This window comes from Talpa occidentalis, unplaced genomic scaffold, assembly GCF_014898055.3.
Source record: "Talpa occidentalis isolate TD23 unplaced genomic scaffold, MPIMG_talOcc4v2.1 talOcc4.2, whole genome shotgun sequence".
NCBI lineage: Eukaryota > Metazoa > Chordata > Mammalia > Eulipotyphla > Talpidae > Talpa > Talpa occidentalis.
In genome coordinates this window covers 87,526,147-87,544,961 of record NW_023602073.1, presented here as the reverse complement: position 1 = coordinate 87,544,961, position 18,815 = coordinate 87,526,147, and positions in this window count along the sequence as shown.

Here is an 18,815-nt window from a genome sequence, read left to right as displayed (position 1 = left end):
AATAAACTGTCATCTAAGAAGTAGTTGATGAACTGGGTAAATCTAATCTGGGAAAGGCAAGGTATAGCTCTGCTTTTAACCATCAACAGGCTTCTCATGCCTACAGGACAAAAAACATATGTTAGGCAAGTCAAAATAAATTCCTTCTATGAACTGATTTCCTATCAGTGAGGATAACGGCAATTAACTACTTTGAATCTAATGTTCTCAAAGCCATTGTTTTTGCACAGACTTGTCCTTTGGCTTTATTTAATACAATACATTTGCTCATCTGTTTTGCCTTAACAAAGCATTTTCTTTCAGTAATTCAGCTCACACATCCCTTCTCAGAAGCCCTCTTGATGTTCCCTGCAGAGCGAAGTGCCACTTGTTCAGGCCCATATTTTCATATATTTTGTGGGGCTCTATTTTCTATATTTCAATAGAGCTCTTTTCCTTCTTTACATTATTCCATGAAATCCTTCAGGAGAGGGATTATGTCTTCTTTATTTTTGAGCTGTTGACCCTAATGCACGACCTGGCACATACAAGGGACTTGATTAATAATTATCAAATAATACTGATACCTCCTTTTCAATATTTGAACAAGTGGTGGGTGGAATTAAAAATCAGGATTGCTGTATGTGAGTGGAAGCTAGAATTAGGGCCAGTGAATGAAACTCAAAAGGAGATATATCCCTATGTAATGGGAGAAAATCATTCCAACAATTCAGAACTGTTCAAAAATAGAAAGGTCCTAGTTAAAGAGGTGAGGAAGATGAGTAAGTGTGAGCCAAGGACAGAGTCCAGTCAGAAAAGTGGGCCTTTAAGTTCCATTTTTATCCTTGGTCTAGTAATTTGTTCAATTACTTTCTATAAGGAGCTGTTGTGCATAGAAATACCATACTGAAAGTTTTCGTGAAGGAGTCTTCTCTCTAGAACTGGGAGTAGGGGGGGAATTCAACTTCAAAATTAGATCTTAAGGGAAAAGAAAATAAGAAGGGTCAATCTCGTAATTATCATGGTTTGCGTGACTCTTGCTGAGGTTTTCAATGTTCCTAAATCACTACAGTATTTCACACAGAGATGATCAGGCAACACCACTTCCTAAACATGTTGGAGTATTAGAGTGCTACTAAGGTCAAATATTCCCATGGTGTTGAAGATACTGTAATCCGGGTAGTTGAACTTAAAACTCTGGTGTACCTTTAAATATAGACACCTGGTTCTAAGAACTGTATGGCATTATAAACAAATCACTACAAAATTATTTCTAGTGCTATGAACAAAGAACTCAAATAATAGCATTAGATTGCTCATTCATAACACACATATTTATTGGTCTCCTTCTAGGTACTAAGGATTTATATGAAAGCCAACTCTTTTTCAGAAGAACTTTGGGGATGATAAGATCATACTTTATTTGGAAACTGTGACAAAGGAAGACTATTCAACTTAAATCTTTTCTTAATATATATTTCCAGTTATAATTCCCCCAATGAGTTCAACATTTTTCTTCCTTGCGTGGAAATGAATTTACTCCATTTCATTTAAATGAAGTGGTTTCTGAATAATCGGATCCTAAGTAATATTGCTAGTGGGCAGAAGCAGGTATATCCTGGAATCCCCAAATCTGCCTACTCTAAATAAGTTCTGTCATCTGCCATGCCAAGACAAAACATTCTCTAGTGCATAAGACATTCAATAGAAAATAACTTTAATACAATTAGTGAGCAACAAAGAGAAGAGTATCATACTGTTAAAATAGTTTTCAGTTAAGCACCCAAAATTACCCATCCCCACAAGGGTAAATGCCCAGCATTTCAGGGTTGGCCCAAAGCAAGGCAACTGAGGCCAGAATGCTTGCCACAAGTCTAAGGCATCTTCTGGTGGGGACCAGAAGTAGAAAAGGGACTGAAGGGGCCAAGCAAACCAAAAGGAAAAGTGCAAAAGCAAAATACAAGTCAAGGTAAAGGCTGCCATTGTCAGCCTCCCTGTGGATCTTCACCCACATCTCTGTCTCTTTCAAGTGTTTCCTTCCATGTCCCCAAGTCCCTGGTACAAGTCCACATGCCTCCTCCAAGTGTTCTTGATCTTCTTCCTTTCCTATCCTTGTCTTCTCTAGCTTCTCCCAGCACAGCTACACCCTTACTTAGGGTGGAGCAGGGAACTTGGAACCTCCCCTTTCCCTGGGGATTACCATGTTAAAATATAAGCAGAATACACAGATGAGGTTTAAAGGAGCATTTAATTGTCCACACATAACTAACTTATTGTAGCCTAATGTGATTGCAGTGCCTATCAGATAATGAATTTCTGAGTGGTTTGGGCATAGGAGATAGGCAACAGTGATCTGTAAGATTTCAGAGCTCAAGACCACACAAATATGTAGCAGTTAAATGTCACAAATAAGACTCAATCTGAATCTCTCTCTCTCCCCCTTCACCCCCCTTTCTCTCCCCTCCATACATGTATAGTTAAAAAGTATACCTGAAAAGTATAGTTCTTCATAATGATATTTACTATCCTCTATCTCTCTCTCTCTCTCTCTCTCTCTCTCTCTCTCTCTCTCTCTCTCTGTCTCTCTCTCTCACACACACACTCGAGTTTGCTATGAGAGAAGAACAATTGCTTTTAGCTTTTACTTTCTTGAAAAATGACCTGGATTAATACCAGAAATATTCTAATAAAAAAATCCATTCTTCTCAATGAAGAATTTCCATTTGAAGGAAGTTTTCTTAGATTGTTAGTTATATTAAGAAATTTCCATTTTATGACTCTGAATGATTCCATTATTCCCAGTAATACCAGTGATTCTGTATTACTTTCACTTTCTGTTAAGGAAGGTTTTCAAATCTAAATGTAATTCAAGAAATTAAAATCTGTTTTCTACCCTCCGAATAAATTTTCATCAGAGTTGCCTTTTGCTACTAACTCTGATCCATTTCTTTTAAATTTTCACTTCCCTTTGGCTGTGATGGTTGATAACTTATCCTAATGCTGCTATCTATGTTGAAGCTAATAACCTGTCTAAAAGAATTACAGATTTACCTAACAAAGAGAAATGTGACTACCAAAACAGAGAACAAGAGAAACTGAGTAAAATGACAGTTTGGGGGCTGGAGTGAGACTGATTTTTTTCAACTTGCTAAAATTATAGCATCTGACCAATGGTTATGGGTGATATCAAGGTGAGCTTCAGCATGTTGAATGAAACTCTTGGTAGACATAGTACAAAAAGGACACGGCTTTAATCAATGCCAAATGAGAGAGAGTGTTTCATGTAATTTTTCACAAAAGATCAAATTAGATTTGCTTTAATAGAGATGTTATAAGTTTAAAAGAAATAGTTCTTCCTGGATTAGAGTACTGAATAATGATTTGCTTTTTTAAAAACAGTATTATTTTATCTGATTGATGCATGAAGAATTGTTTCCTATTAGAGTAGTTCTTTATGATGATTTATATAACGTGTTTCAAAGCTTGACCACTTAATTCTGTATCCTGCTGAATCCAACATTAGTATCTTTCAAGTGAAGGCTCAAAACTCTACTTAAAATATCAACATAAAATAAAGGCCTTTACTTTTGGTTTTAGATAAGCACATTAATTTTGGTATTCGCTAAAATTATGAAATTATATAAAGATTTTGGCAATGGGGAATTTGTTTATGATAATGTGAGAAAAATGGCAACCTATACAGAAAAAAAACCCTTGAAAATATGCAAAAAAATCTTAAAATTTACTGTCTAATGAATTCAATAGACAAAATCTATGCTATAGACTTGCAGTTGCCATTTAAACAACTATACGGTGAAAGAGACCAGTTGTCATATTTTAATTTATAATAGAAACTTGGTGAATATAAAATAACTTTCTGGTTGGCAAATAAATGCAGATAATATTTTTTTTAATGAATCTTAAACACTTCTTTTCCAGGCTGTAAATCTCACAGTTTGTTTCTGGTATGAAAGGAATATATTTTTGACACTTTAATTCGGCAAGTAACCAAGTATGCTAGTCATATTGTTTCTCAGATCCAAAATTGCCCCTTACTATATGTCCTGAGACAACAAGGATGCTTTAGTTATTTTCATTTTTCATTGAGTTGATATTGGTTTACATTGTTGTTGCCATAACAGAAGCATATGATCTGCCTTCAGACATTGTTGCCATAGTCTGCTCATCACCACAGACCCTTGAGCTTCCTCCCTGCATTGCTCTCACCCTTCCATTTCTTCCTCTCCTCATCCCCTTGTTGCCCTCACTCCACACGTAGGTTCCAAGGGTTTGTTTTTCAGTTTGGCATTCTTTGCCCCTTTGTTTTCTGTTCATATATTACACATATAAGTGACACCATCTGGTATTTATCTTTCCCCTTCTAGTTGATTTTGCTTAGTGTTTTCCCTTCCAACTCTGTTCATATTGCCATAAATGCAAGAGTTTATCCTTTCTGATGGCTGAGGAGATCCCATTATATGTATGCACCATGTCTTCTTAATCCATTCATCTATTGGGCATTTAGGCTGTTTCCATATTCTGGAGATTGTAAACAATGCTGCAATGAAAACATGGGAGTGCAAGTTTCCTTTCAAATTAATGTTTTTGTGTTCTTTCTATAGAACATAGGTGGAATTGCTGGTCATATGGCAGATCCATTTGTAGTCTTTAAAGAAACCTCCATCCATACTGTTTTCCACAGGGGTTTACATTCCCACTAACTCTGTATTAGGGTTCCTTTTGCTCCACGTCTTTGCCAGCATTTATTGTTTCTGGCTTTTTCATATGGGCTAGTCTCACAGATGTGAGGTGGTATCTCATTGTGATGTTGATTTGTATTTACCTGAGGATAAGTGATGGTAATCATTTTTTTATGTACCTGTTGACCATTTGTTTGTCTTTGGAGGAGTGTTTATTTAGTTCTTCTGCCTAATTTCTAAGTGTGACTTATTTGTTTTCTTTCTGTAGAGGTATATGAGGTTTTTTTTTTTTTAATCTTTTATATCAGCCCCTTGCCAGATGTGTGGTGTGTAAATATTTTTTTTTCCATTCAGTGGAGTGTCTTTTTGTTTGGGTTATAGTTTCTTTTGCTGTGCAAAAGCTTGTTAGTTTTCTGTAGCCCCATTTGTTTATTTTTTCCATTGTTTTCCTTTATGCTGAACATACGTGAACAAAGATATTCCTGAAACATATTTCATGGAGTGTTTTGTCTTTGTTTTCTTCTATGTATTTTGTACTTTCAGGTCCTAGTTAACTATCAGAGCCCCATGAGCTTCTCTGTCATGTGCCCCTGATATTGCTGTTACTATCTAGATCAGAAAAGAGAAAGAATCAGAATATCTTGTCATTTTTCAATATGACCTTCAATTTATATTATAGACACGTAATAGACCTAGAAACATCATTGCATAACTTTAAATGCAGCACTTCCAGCTGACAATTTGAGAAGATAATTTGCACCTTCTTCATAGTGGACAATGGTAGAAAAGAGAATTAGGATTTTTACAGAGTATGTTCTGTTGTCAAGTTAATAAAAAAGACTCTGAAACAAAACTCAAGGTCATGAAGGGTATTAGTACTCCTGAACCATATAAGATAAATGTCTATTCCTGTATGAAGCTTTGAGTCTTAGGTGAATCTTTTATATGGGGACTACCATTAACAAAAACCTCATCAGTCCTTTGTAAGATGTATTTGATCTATATAGATATTCAGGTGAAAGGGATTGGAAAAAAGTGGGAAAAGTAGGGTATAAAATGCAGGTCTAATTCAGGATTACAACCACTGACCTTTCTGTTTGCTTCCTTTCCTGATATTCAAAGCATTTCCTCTCAGGAGTATGGTGGTGGAGAGACTAACTCTTGCTGACAACACAAGCTGGGGCTGCAAGTTGCACAACATGTGATTACAACTGGAGGCCTGGATAATATTAACTTCCAGCTAGAAAGTAATTGAGCCTGAGCAGAGGGAGATTTAGTGAGGGGAGAGGAAGTTCAAACAGTCAGAAGCAAGGGTAGGGACTGGGTGGGCAAACAGAAGTAATCACAAAACAAAATTGTTCAAGAGGAATTCACTCCACTGGTCTAGAAAACATGTGTGTGTAGTCATCTCCATAGTGTGCTCAGTGAAGCTATATGATCATTTACAGATTAAGGATTAGAGTGATTACTCAATACTAAGCTTTTATACCTGAGTTCCCTCACAGAGTACAATTTTGATTTTACCACCAGAATTCCTGTTTTAACAGATGCTTAAAACTTCTTTGAAATATATGTTTATTTACTAGAGGGATCAAGGTAGTAACTGGTGAATTGAAGGTTGTAGCCCCTTTGTCAGTCATGTCAAGGATGGAGACTCCTTTAGAGGAGGAAGTGAGTGATGAAAAGATCATAGGGTTTCCTCCTGAATCTGCTAAGCTCACATGTACCCAGAAATCATCTCAAGAGAGATAGAGATCAAGCTTAAACCAAATCCATAGTCCCAAGACCATTTCTTACATTTCCTAATGGCAGGTGAGAAATTCTAAAACTTTACAGACTTTGCTTGAGGAAATTATTTATATTGAGGAAATAGGGATAAAGTCTAACATTTGAATTTTTGTTATTCTAGAACAGAAATAAGATGACATTAAACTAAATACATGTATTTGTTGGTATATCAGATATTATACAATAATAGAAAATGATGCTATAGGTAGCCACTTGGAGTTTACATTACAAATAAAAAGGGACGGAATATACAGAAGATTCTCTCATCACAATTACCTGCATTTTTCTTTGCAAAGGTGGGTGGCACCAAAGGGTACTGACTTCATTATAGGCATTGTGCAGCTCTGTGGCAGAAAGGGTTCTGGCAATGGCTTTTCATTTTACTAAACTCTGGCTGGACTGTGGAAAGAAAAAATGATTGCTAAGGATCAACTTTGAGGAGGAATAGATACAAACAGCCTATACTCTTGGTAACCTCTTAAACTTGTAAGTATATTACAACAATTCTCAAATTTCAATGAAACAGGATGTTCTATTAAAGTATGAATTTAGTAAATAAAACACACTAAGATAAAGTACTGGTTTTCTTTCCACAAAGCATAGAATTTTGCTGTATTATAGTGGGTCAAATTACACTTGCATCCATTTCCAAATGATTTCTTCTGGTTATAAAGGGTACCTATTTTATTGATAGAAAAATAAAAGTTAGAATTATTTTACATTCATTGTGCCCTCCTAGCCTTATGTAACAGCTAAATCATGTTTCCTTTAATGATATCTCAGACAGATTTGATGATTTTTCCATCTCCTTCCATATTTAAACATACTCATTTCAGTTGCTGATTTGGTTCTCCTCATTTTGATCATTCTCCTGTCTGATTGAAATTCTATTCCCTCCACGAAGTTCAGATCATACCAGTGAAGCGCAGTGAGAAAGACAAGTGTTTCCTTTCCCTCCTCCTATAATTTATCCTCTAAAGTCGGCATAGTGTTTTAGTATCAATTCCATAGACATTAATTTGCCGAAATGAGTTCACCAAAACACAATTGGGTGAATAACCTTTTGTTTCTTTTAAATATATATCAATTTTACAATAATTACAACTGTGAACTGTAAATTTTTACAAGTTTGACTTTTTATGAGGATTATTTAATGGCTTTCATTTCATGTTATTTTTATAGAATTTTAAGCTTACCTGCTATGATTGTGGTTTTGCAGGTTTCGATCTGTATCTGTATCTATCTCCTGAACAGACAGAGAGCAGTGCTGAAATTCATCCCAGTGTCTTATTGCTAACGTATAAATTGATGGGTCTGCTTTTAATATTTTTAAAATAATTCACAAAAAGGTATGTTATGGGGGTGAGTATTAGGTGCTGCAGCATTAAGAGGAAGAGCCAAGAGAGAGAACCCTTTTCCAGGAGCAAGATAGAAAAGAGTATCAAAATACAGCACAGCTTGGGCTTCTGCAATGGGGCATGTACCAAAGGAACAGAGACAACAGGAATTGGAGTGAAGCTGATCAGATTGAAGGCCTAAAATGGACAATTGAAATATTAGGAAGTAGATGTGTCCAGTAAAGTGGCATCCCTTTTCTTGTATTTTATGGATCAGTGATGACCAATTTATCTGGCTGAGAAAGAGATTCAGTTATGTGTAGTTTCTTTAAGCACTGTGTGTTCCCTTGATTTGAGACTGGTAGCATCACACCACCTTTCCCTGATGGATAAGCCTCTTTGACAAACAAAAGGTGGCAGTCCTGGCAGGAGAGCATCTTGCAGTCTCATCCACATTGAACAATCAAATATCAGGTTTTTGGGAAAGTGAAGGATTCAACTCTTCCTCCACAACTTAAGGGGGAGCAGTCTATAGGCAATCGGCCATCCAATTGATCTTGCTCCATTAGCCCCAGAGAAGATCACTGTTTCCTGATCAGTGGGCAAATTAGTGCCAGTGTTCCATTCATACCATCTTTTATTTTTTTTAACATTTATTTATTTATGCATACAAGAGCTGGCTGGGGTACAGGCCAGAGATGGGTGTGTGTGTGTGTGTGAGGATTCACCAGAGACAGAGTGGGGAGCAGAACAGCAGATGTGCTGAAATACACTGCTGAGGGGAGCAGCGGGTGAGACAGGAGAGGTCTGCTGCGCCATGTGTGTTGCTCCTTGGCCGGCCGGGGATAGAACTTGTGCTGCAAAGGCTGCGGATTGCTTCAGAGTGTGGTGCTTAACTCCTTGCACCACCAGGGAGGCCTTCATCCCATCTTTCTAAGTGATTTCTTTGTGATGCTTCTCTTAGCTTTGATGGGTAAGAATTCCATTGGCAGTCTGCTCTACTAATCTCCTGACATTATTAAAGCATAAAAATTGATAGTATTAGCTTTTGATGCTGCACTGCTTGTTTTATAGTTGGCATCCATTTGAATTAGTCAGTGTTGTACCAAATTGATTAGTAATATTTGAATATTATCTCCAATGAAGTTTATTTGTTGACACTGCTGTTCTCAATAAGTTCTGTGAGGAAGTGATTGGCCCTAATCACAGGTCATTCACAGAACATACAAATTGGGATATTTAGCTTTGGGTCTTGGTCCCAGTGGTAATTCTATACCATTCTATTAAAACAGTTTAATGATACGCCATAAAAATAGATATTTTATTCTTTTAAATAAGCATGGGGTTACATTATCCAATTTTTTGATTTATATTATTTTATGATGCTTACCTATTTATACGTATATTTATTCAACACACATACTTAACTCCTGTTTTGCTAAGAATATTTTTGAGTGCCTACTACATATTTTTTTTACAATGAAAAAGAGTTGTTTATTTTTATTTTTTTTTATTTTTATATTCCCCATACAATTGCAACCCCGTTTTGACCCTAGTCCCTCCTTTTCCCTCCCCCCAAAGAGTGTCTCTGGTTCATAGTTTTTTGTTGATTTTGATTTTTTTCTTTCTTATAGTTATTCTTTTTCCTGGTCCATATTTAGGTTTTCTAGATTCCTGTTATGAGTGAGACCCTCCAGTATTTTTCTTTTTCTTTCTGGCTTATTTCGCTGAGCATGATCCCTTCCAGCACCATCCTTGTTGCTGCAAATTGCATGTGTTTATCTTTTTTGAATGCTGAGTAATATTCCATGGTGTATATGTACCACATCTTCTTGATCCAGTCATCTATTTTTGGGCATTTGGGTTGTTTCCAAAGCTTAACTATTGTAAATTGTGCTGCTATAAACATAGGAGTGCAGGTGCTCTTGGAATTAATGTTTCTGTGTCCTTTGTGTAAATACCTAGGAGTGGAATTGCTGGATCGTATGGAAGCTCTATCTTTCCTACTACATACTTTTGATCTGTGTATCAGAAATAAAGGATACTCAAGAAATTCAATCTAAAAATACAACAAAGCAAAAACAGACAATTATAAAACAAAGGCATACTGCAGGGGAGGAGGTGGGAGAAGATCAGAGGGAGAGAGGGAGGAGCACAGGGGACTGTGGTGATGGTTCAGGGGACTGTGGTGCTGAAGAAGGAAATTCTATGGGGATTCAATCTGAGGGTTTGGGGGTAAGCAAATATTGTCTAAAAAAATTTTAAAAAAAGATAAATGTTAAAATAAATAAATGAAAAAAAAGAAATTCACAGTCTAGCAATACACACATATGATGATTGGTTCATGTTCCATTCAACTTTTCAAATTTGATGGGGGAAGTATGTGGCTTTATAATCAAGATTATTCTGTATGTGGTAGAAATACTTTGTATTTTGCCATCCATAGAGTGACTTTTTCTTTACTTTGACTATAAATACTTTCTTCTCTAAAATGAGGAAAAGGTTTCTATTCATCTTATCCTAGAATTTCTGGACTGGTACATAAATGTCTTTTCTTCTTAATACTGCCAGGAATTGAGCAGTCTGTATTTATTCAGTTCTCAGAAATGAATATGCAGTTATCTTGCACCAGCTTGATACCAGCAGTGATTTAGAATCTATACACAGTAGAAATAAGATGATCCAATTGTACTTCTTATTTTGAATTAAAAAGGGAATATTTATGAACAACAAAAATATAGATTTTTTAAAATTCCATGTGCACAAATTTGAAAACATAAACATAAAAAAATGAAAAATATTTAATATTTTCTTAAAATATGAAGAAATGCAATTAGTCTAAATAGTAAATGAGCTTTCATAAGCTTGTTTATTTAAGCAATGAAAAACATATATGGAAATGTGCAAATAAGGATATCTTTATATACTTCATCAAGAAGAAATATAAGTAGTAATTAATCATACAAAAATTCTATCAATAGCATGTAGAAAGAAAATATTCCAAACTATTAAGATAAATTCCTTCTTGTGGTACTCATTGCAGGTATTTTTATTTATAACTTACCATACTTTGTAATATTTCTTAATCATATGTATATTAATTTGTGATCATAAAATATTTACATTTTTGTGATAGAATGTCAAACAAACTTCAAATAGCAAAAAGTCCACTAAACTTCTAACATATTCAGTTCCTTTAATAAAAAATTTTCAGGGTTTTACAAAAATTGCTTTTTCTACCTGATATTTTTCATCTTAATTTTTCTTGTTAAAATTATTCTAAAACAAAACCTAGTCATCACATCATTTCACCACTACATGTTTTACTTAGTATATCCCTCAAGAAAAGTATGGCCAATTTCCTGTATAAAGTCATTGTCATCTAAATACATAGCAAATTTAGCAGTAATTCCTATATGTTAACTAATATCAAGCACATAAACAAATTCCCCAGATTAAAAAAAAAAAATCATTCTCATATTTGCTTTTTCTGAACCAGGATCTATGAAAGTTAAGACATGGGTCACTTTTGGTTATTGTCTCTGGAACTCTCAAAATGGAGCAGTCCTTATTAACTTTTTCTTTCTTTTTTTTTTTTAAAGATTTATTTATTTTCACAAGAACAGGGGTACAGGCCAGAGGTGCGGGAGTGTGAAAGAATTCACCAGAGACAGAGTCGGGAGCAGAACAGGCAAATTGACTGAAAGCACTGCTGAGGGGAACAGCAGCCTCGACAGGAGAGGTCTACCATGTCATGTGGGTCTCTCCATGGCTGGCTGGGAATTGAATCTGCACTGCAGAGGCTGCAGACAGCTTCACAGCGCTGCATTCAACCCACTGCGCCGCCAGGGAGGTCCCCTTATTAACTTTTTCTAAGCCATTGATTTATTTCTGAAACAAATTTTTTAACCTTTGGAGTGTCCCTATATTTAACTTCCTCCCCATCTCTTATACTAGCCATAATTATCATCATTTAACCTCCATTTGGTCCACTTATCTGGATATGATTTTCTTCAGTTCCTTTCCGTCGTTTAGGAGAAATTCCTTCATTCAAAGGTTTATTTCTATTTTGTTATTTTCTCTGACAAATTTAGAAAAGTGGGATTTCCAATATCATTTAAAAAAATAAAAGTGTTTTCATTTTTTATGGAAGGGTATTTTATTAAGTTAGGAGATCCAGCCAGAGAATTGTTATTTGAAGTATTTGTCCTAATAGTTCTGTTTTAAGAAGGTTACTCTTATCAAAGAAAATGCCAATACTACAAATTGCTAAACATTTTTTTTTGAAGACTTCCTTTTTGTCATTTTTGGTTTACTAAAATATTTTCTACTTTCCATGACTGATTTTCTTGGTAATAATTTTTAAAATTGTATCTTATGGCCTCAATGACATTTGTTCCTTTCTTCTTTTGTGTCTTTTTCTCCATATTTTTTAGTTCATGCTTATGACAGGCATCTGTAGGAGCCTAATTAATATATATGAATGCAAATAAGTATAAGTTGATTTTATTTTTGAAAGAATAACCCTTTTGTTATTTTTTTCAAAAGTTTTATATACCCATTATTTCAATTTCATATTCCAGAAATAGCAATCTCAATAAGGTCATGGAGCACATTTTATAAAGGTCTTATATTTTGTACTTTTAAAGATTTTTTTGTTGTTATTCTGGAGAAAAAAATGTCATGTAAAAATTTTGGTTTTTTTCCTCCAAAACTGAGTAAAAATCACCCATGATTTTTCAACAGTATTTCCCACATAACTTCACCTTCTTTCTAGAATCAAACTCAGTCCGGTTCTATGTAGAAATGACACCGTAGAACAGATTCCAGCTTCCCAGGATCATTATAATGAGTCACCTTAGACACTACTGTGCCAAAGTGCCCCCTCACTCATATTTAGCTTTGTATGAACATGTGTTCATTCTGTTCTACCATGAGTGATCATATAGTTTTGGAAACAGATGTAGTGCAATGAAAACATATAAAATGCATAAATATTTGTTGTTGCTGTTTTTTTGAGGAATATTTTCCACAGAGAACAAAAAAAGACATATAATATTCCCTCTTTTCCTCCAGAATCACCATAATTTTTCATGTTCCCAGGCATAGAGGCCTATAGCTATTGATCAAACTGGAGAATAATTCATCATTTTTAACATTCCATTAAAGGAAGTTTTTGTTATTTTATTTGTATTTTAATTAATTTTTCAAACATATGCTCCTCACAGATAAACTAGGAGAAGATCACTATTGAATTTACATTTTCCTCCTATTTGGATTTTTGGATTCAAAGAGAAATTTAAATTCTTCATTCAGTTTTATTCACTAAGATGTATCTAGGTATTTTTTCCCCTTGGAATTTCCAATCTCTCTACCCACATTTCTCTTTCTGTCGTTCATTCATCTAAGCATATAACTTCATTTATAAGTTTCTATTAAGTTATCATGCTTTATATATGAACCTGAAGACAGATATTAGGAGACTGATAAGCTATTTAAAATATAAGAATATTGGAAGTGTCAGAATATAAATAATTATTTATCTAACATTAATTGTTTGTAGAAATTTTTTAAATTCGCCTATAGAACTTAACAATTTAATGCTAATTTCTTTACCTGAAGTATTTTAGCAGTATCTGTTAGCATTGTCAGCCTTAGATTGCAAATTTCCATGATGAAGTCTGTCTAACTTGCTGTGCACAGCAACTAATGAAGCATGTTATGAAGATAGATTCTCAATGTGTTTTGATGGAGATAAATTCTACTATGTCTTGTCTAATATCTTATTCTGGTTAAATTTTAAAAGGGAAACATCACTATCAGTATGTGACACAATTAACCCTAATGTATTAGAAAAGAAAACTAATATATTAAATGTATTTGAAGTTTATATCTGAGTTATCTGAACTATATTAATTTTGCAGGAAAAGTTTTATACAAGATAAAATCCAAATGCCATTAAGTGGACAGTAATTTTAAAATACCTTGAAGATTAGACTTGTGTCAGTATCCAATTAATGATCCAATAGTTTCATCAAAGGAATATATTTAATTTAGTCTTTATTCATTTACATTTTTAAAGTTACATTTGACTTAAGGCTATTGTACTTTCTGTGGGCTCATACCAATAATTATGTGACACTGATGTGATTATCATACTGCAGGTATTCTCAGTTTATATTCTGGTTAGAATTGAAAGTAGAGGGGTATCAAAAGAACACATTTATTGGGTCTCCCCTGGTGGCGCAGTGATTGAGCGCCTGGCTGTGAAACTGCCCGCAGCCTCTGCAGCAGCGGTTTGATCCCCGGCCACCGGCGAGGGTCCCAGATGGCGCGCAGACCTCTCCTGCTGCCCACTGCTCCCCTCAGCAGTGTATTTCATCGTTCTGCCTGTTCTGTCACCCGCTCTGGCTCTGGTGAATTCTCTCACCCTCCCATGCTTCTGACTGTACCCAGTGGTTGTATAAATAAATGAATAAATCTTAAAAAAAAATAAAGAACTCATTTATTAAAAAAACGTAGTCAATAATGCTAACATATTCCAATGAATTTCAGTACCAATTTTTCTGCCAAAATTGTCAAGTGAACTTTTATATTAGGAAAATTACTTTTTTACCTATTGTCCAATGTATTTTCATCCAATGTAATCAGAAGAATCGTTCTTGGGATTTATTAAATAGTCATCTGGAAATACTACATTTAAAGTGATGTAATGATTTTTCTCATGTCTCTAACATGTTTGTAACCTGGAATGGAGGTCATGCTGAAAGGAATGACAAGATATTCTGATTCTCTTTCCTGCTCCAGAGAGCAGTAACTACAGTAGTGGCACATGAGACATAGATACTCAGATAAAACCAAAGCAATAACAAAACCTAGAAATATAGGTAGAACTGAAGCTACCACAGGGGAGTGCAGAGGGGTACAAACAAACTGGGGAGGGGCTCAATGGATGGTGGAGAACTGTGGGTACTTTGGTGGTGGGTATGGTGTGGGAACAACACCTGATAGTATGCCTCTAAATTATATACAGTGTTGTAAACCAAAGTTACCTCAGTTAAAAAAAAAATAAAGGTTAATTAAACAAATGTGTGAAGGAGTCAAGATACCAACTCCCAGTTATAAAATAAATAAGTCATGGGGATATATACTAACTATGGTGACTAGAGTTAGTGTAATTTTATTTCATATTGGAAAAAATAAAAGAAGCTCCTGGAGCTATGCTCCTGGACTTAGCTATTTGTAAAGCAAAACCCCTGTGGTGAAGCCCTTGCATTGCCTTTTTGACCCCTCTGATGGTGCTCCCCTGTGAGTATCCTTCATTCCACCTCCCTAAACTAGTAATGTTAAGGTCTGAGTTTTCCTGGGAAACTTATATTTCCCTTATAAGGTACAATTCCTCAGATTTTTCTTAGAATGTTTTCCTTTCTCTTGTCAGGATGGACGTTTGGCTCCTCAGGCAAGTTTCTAGTTTTTGTCCTATCTTCAACTTGAGGGCTTCCTTGACAATACTTTTTCATAATTCTGTTAAGGCTATGCCTTAAAATAGTTGCAAAAAAAAATTGTCATATAATGATCTCCTTTTTGTCATTTAACTTTTATATTAGTGTTAAACTTTGCTTGCTCACAAACTGCTCTGTAGAGTGTAGAGTAAGTATAGATTAAAACTGATGTATTTTATTCATTGCCAAGTGGAGTACAAATGGAGTGTCCAATAAATTTACATGCAAAATTGTTTGCTAAAATGAGTGAACAAGGAAGTCAATAAAGAGGATGACTTCAGAGCATCTCAAACGGAGTTAATACTGCGTAGCTTTGCACATTTTTCATTTGGGCAATACCAGGCATGAACTTTGAGACCAGAGGAAAGGGCCTTGTTTATTGGTGCTAGCTACACAGAACTTTTATGTTTACAAGGATAGTTGATTAAATAGTGTAAATAATATGGTTTGGTAGCACATGTTGTGTTTTGATGGATTAAATTAATCATATGTCCAGATATCCTGACAACCAACACACTTTTGCAAATTGGAAAATAATTTTGACAGGCATTTCTTTTCTAAGAAGAGGTTAGGTGAGAAAAAGAATAGAGCAGTCACCAAGTGGCTCTTTTAAATAAGTTGAATTCAACACACTTTAACTGATAAACACTATCTTCATACTTTTTCCCTGTTAAAAATAATCACGAATGTTTTTATAACAATTTGAAGGGCAAGAAAGTTAATGAGAAATAATTTCATATTGACAGACATGTGTTTACCTGTTTATGTCAAGGTGTCCCCAAATTTCATTCATTTTTTTGGCTTGCTTTTTTTGTGTTAATTGAAGTATGATACGCATACATACACACACACACGTACACACACACACATACAAAGAAAAGAGAGACAAAATTGAGATGACTACAGGAAAAAAGACAAACCATCAAGAGAAACCATTTGTGATTTAAAAATAATGTTGTTTTGTAGTTTTTGTAATAATAGGGCATAGAGGAAACATAGTAAAGAAAGAAAACACAGTGTTAAGAGAGAGCAGGTTGTAACTTGAACTTATTTCTGATGCCCTTACCTTACAGCTGTACTTCCACTTAGATCTCAAGTCCAGAGCTTGTCTGTCCCTCAGAATTGTGTCTCATTTAGGAAGGTTTTTCTTCTTACCTCTTCTATTTTCACAAAGCCCTTATAGTGATATATGAAATATGAGGCTTCTTGTCACAAAGCAGAAAAAAAGGTGGGGGGGGGAGAGAAAAGAAATATAGTAAAATACATTAACAATTTATGGTGAAACTAATTTTTTTTCAAAATTTTCTATTTCACAAAGAAATCCTAAGTATATTTTGGTTCAAGGATGCTAACCTGTGAAAGTTGTTGTTTTTCTGAAACTGGGAATAGCAAATATGTTTTCAGGATTTCCAGGTTACCAGCCACATATAATTTTAAATATTGAACTTTAATTTTGGCAATAAACTAAAAAAGTAAGTATAAATAAAAACTGAAAATAAGCTTTGGTATATTCCATTGACTGTTGCCTTTGCCTTAACACAGATAGTAAGAAAAAGAACCTAAAATTTCATTTTATTTATATTTCTGAAAAATATCAAAACCAGTCAATTTTACGATCTAAAATAATGCTTCATGGAAATTCTGTCTCCTAGTTCTCTAGCTTATGTTTTGCGTATAATTTTCAGCCTCACTAGAAACAAAACTCCTCCTAACATATTGACCAGTGTCCCAGCCCATGTAATGGCTCCGTTCTTCCTTTCCTGGTGTCTTTCTTTCCCACTTGTAATTTTTTTTTATCAGATAACTGAATATCCCCTTCCCTCTTTTAGCACATCTTTCCCAAATCTCCAACCTAACCAAAATTAATGTAATTTACTAAGTCTTCTAACCTATACAATAAGAACAAAGACCAGAAGGAGAAATGCTCAGTGGGTGAGTCACAAGTGGTAAGAAAGAGAAGAGGCTGTGAGTAACTATATACTACAATAGTAATGTTTGTCATTATTAAATAAACATTTTCTGGCCTTTCAGATGGCCAGTTAATTTACATTCTGTATTTGACATACAGTATTAATTGTGTTATATGACTAAATAGTTTTTGTGTTCAACAGCACATTTTCTTAAAAAAAAAAATAAGCTAATACTGAAGTTCTAGAGACCCATGATAATGTTTTCAATAGCCTTCGTGTTTTTACATTTAAAATGATCATTCTGGGGCCTCCCCTGGTGGTGCAGCAATTGAGCGCTGGGCTGTGAAGCTGCCCGCAGCCTCTGCAGCACCGGTTCCATCCCCAGCCACTGGCGAGGGTCCCACATGGTGCAACAGACCTCTCTTGCCACACCCGCTGCTCCACTCAACAGTGTATTTCATCAGTCTGCCTGTTCTGTTCCCCGCTTTGGCTCTGGTGAATTCTCTCATCCTCCCGCGCTTCTGACTGTACCCAGCACTTGTATAAATAAATAAATCTTAAAAAAAAAAAAAAAGAATGATCATTCTGAGTTAAAAGTATGATGATGACCATGCTAAGGTGGGATAGATGATTGGTCAGACTCACACAGTATGTTTAGGATGGAAAACACATAAGGATAATAGTGAATGGAAAGGCAAAGAGTTGCAGGTATCACTGAACATACATCGCCAGGTATAAAAAAGGGAATTCAAAAAGAAGAATCAGTGTGTCCTGTGGGAAGGAGTCATAGATAGTCATCCAAGCTCTCTGGATTGGACAAATTGAAAAGGGAAATGGATTGTATTAAGGGAGACAATTTAACAAACATTCTTTCAATAGTATATATCCATTCATTATTTAACAAATATTTATATTAAAACCATATATACATTTTATTGGTATAAAATGCATACAGAAAAGCACACACCATAACTGGCATCTTAATTGGAAGCTTGCTAAATGTCACAAAATGAACATATTCCTGTAACTGTAAACAGATCAAGAAACCATACACACTAAGAGATACCATATCATATACACTAGGATGGCTATAGTAAAAGGAAAAAAAAAGCAAAAACAAGTAACTGCAAAATAACAAATGTTTCAAGAATGAAGAGAAATTGTTACCTTCACACATTGCTGGTAGAATATAAAGTGATAGAGTCATTGTAGAACATTTCTTGGTGTTTCTTCAAAAATAAAGATCAAATCATACTATGACCAACAAATTTCAACCCTATATATATATCCCCCAAATTTAAAATACTCAAACAAGTACTTGACATAAAATTTTATAGCAGTACCTCTTACAATATCCCAAAGGTAAGAAAAGTCCAATAATCTAAAATGAACCAATGGATAAAAATTTTGTAGTATATACTTCGAATGGAATATTCATCAGTCATAAAAAAAAATTGTTGATACAATATGTGCTACAACATGGATGAACCTCAAAAATATGCTAAATGTAAGACTTAAAAGTTTTTTGTGACTCCATTTATAGTGAATACCCAGTATAACTACATAGAGACAGAAAGCAGATTGTTGTTTGCCAGGGTC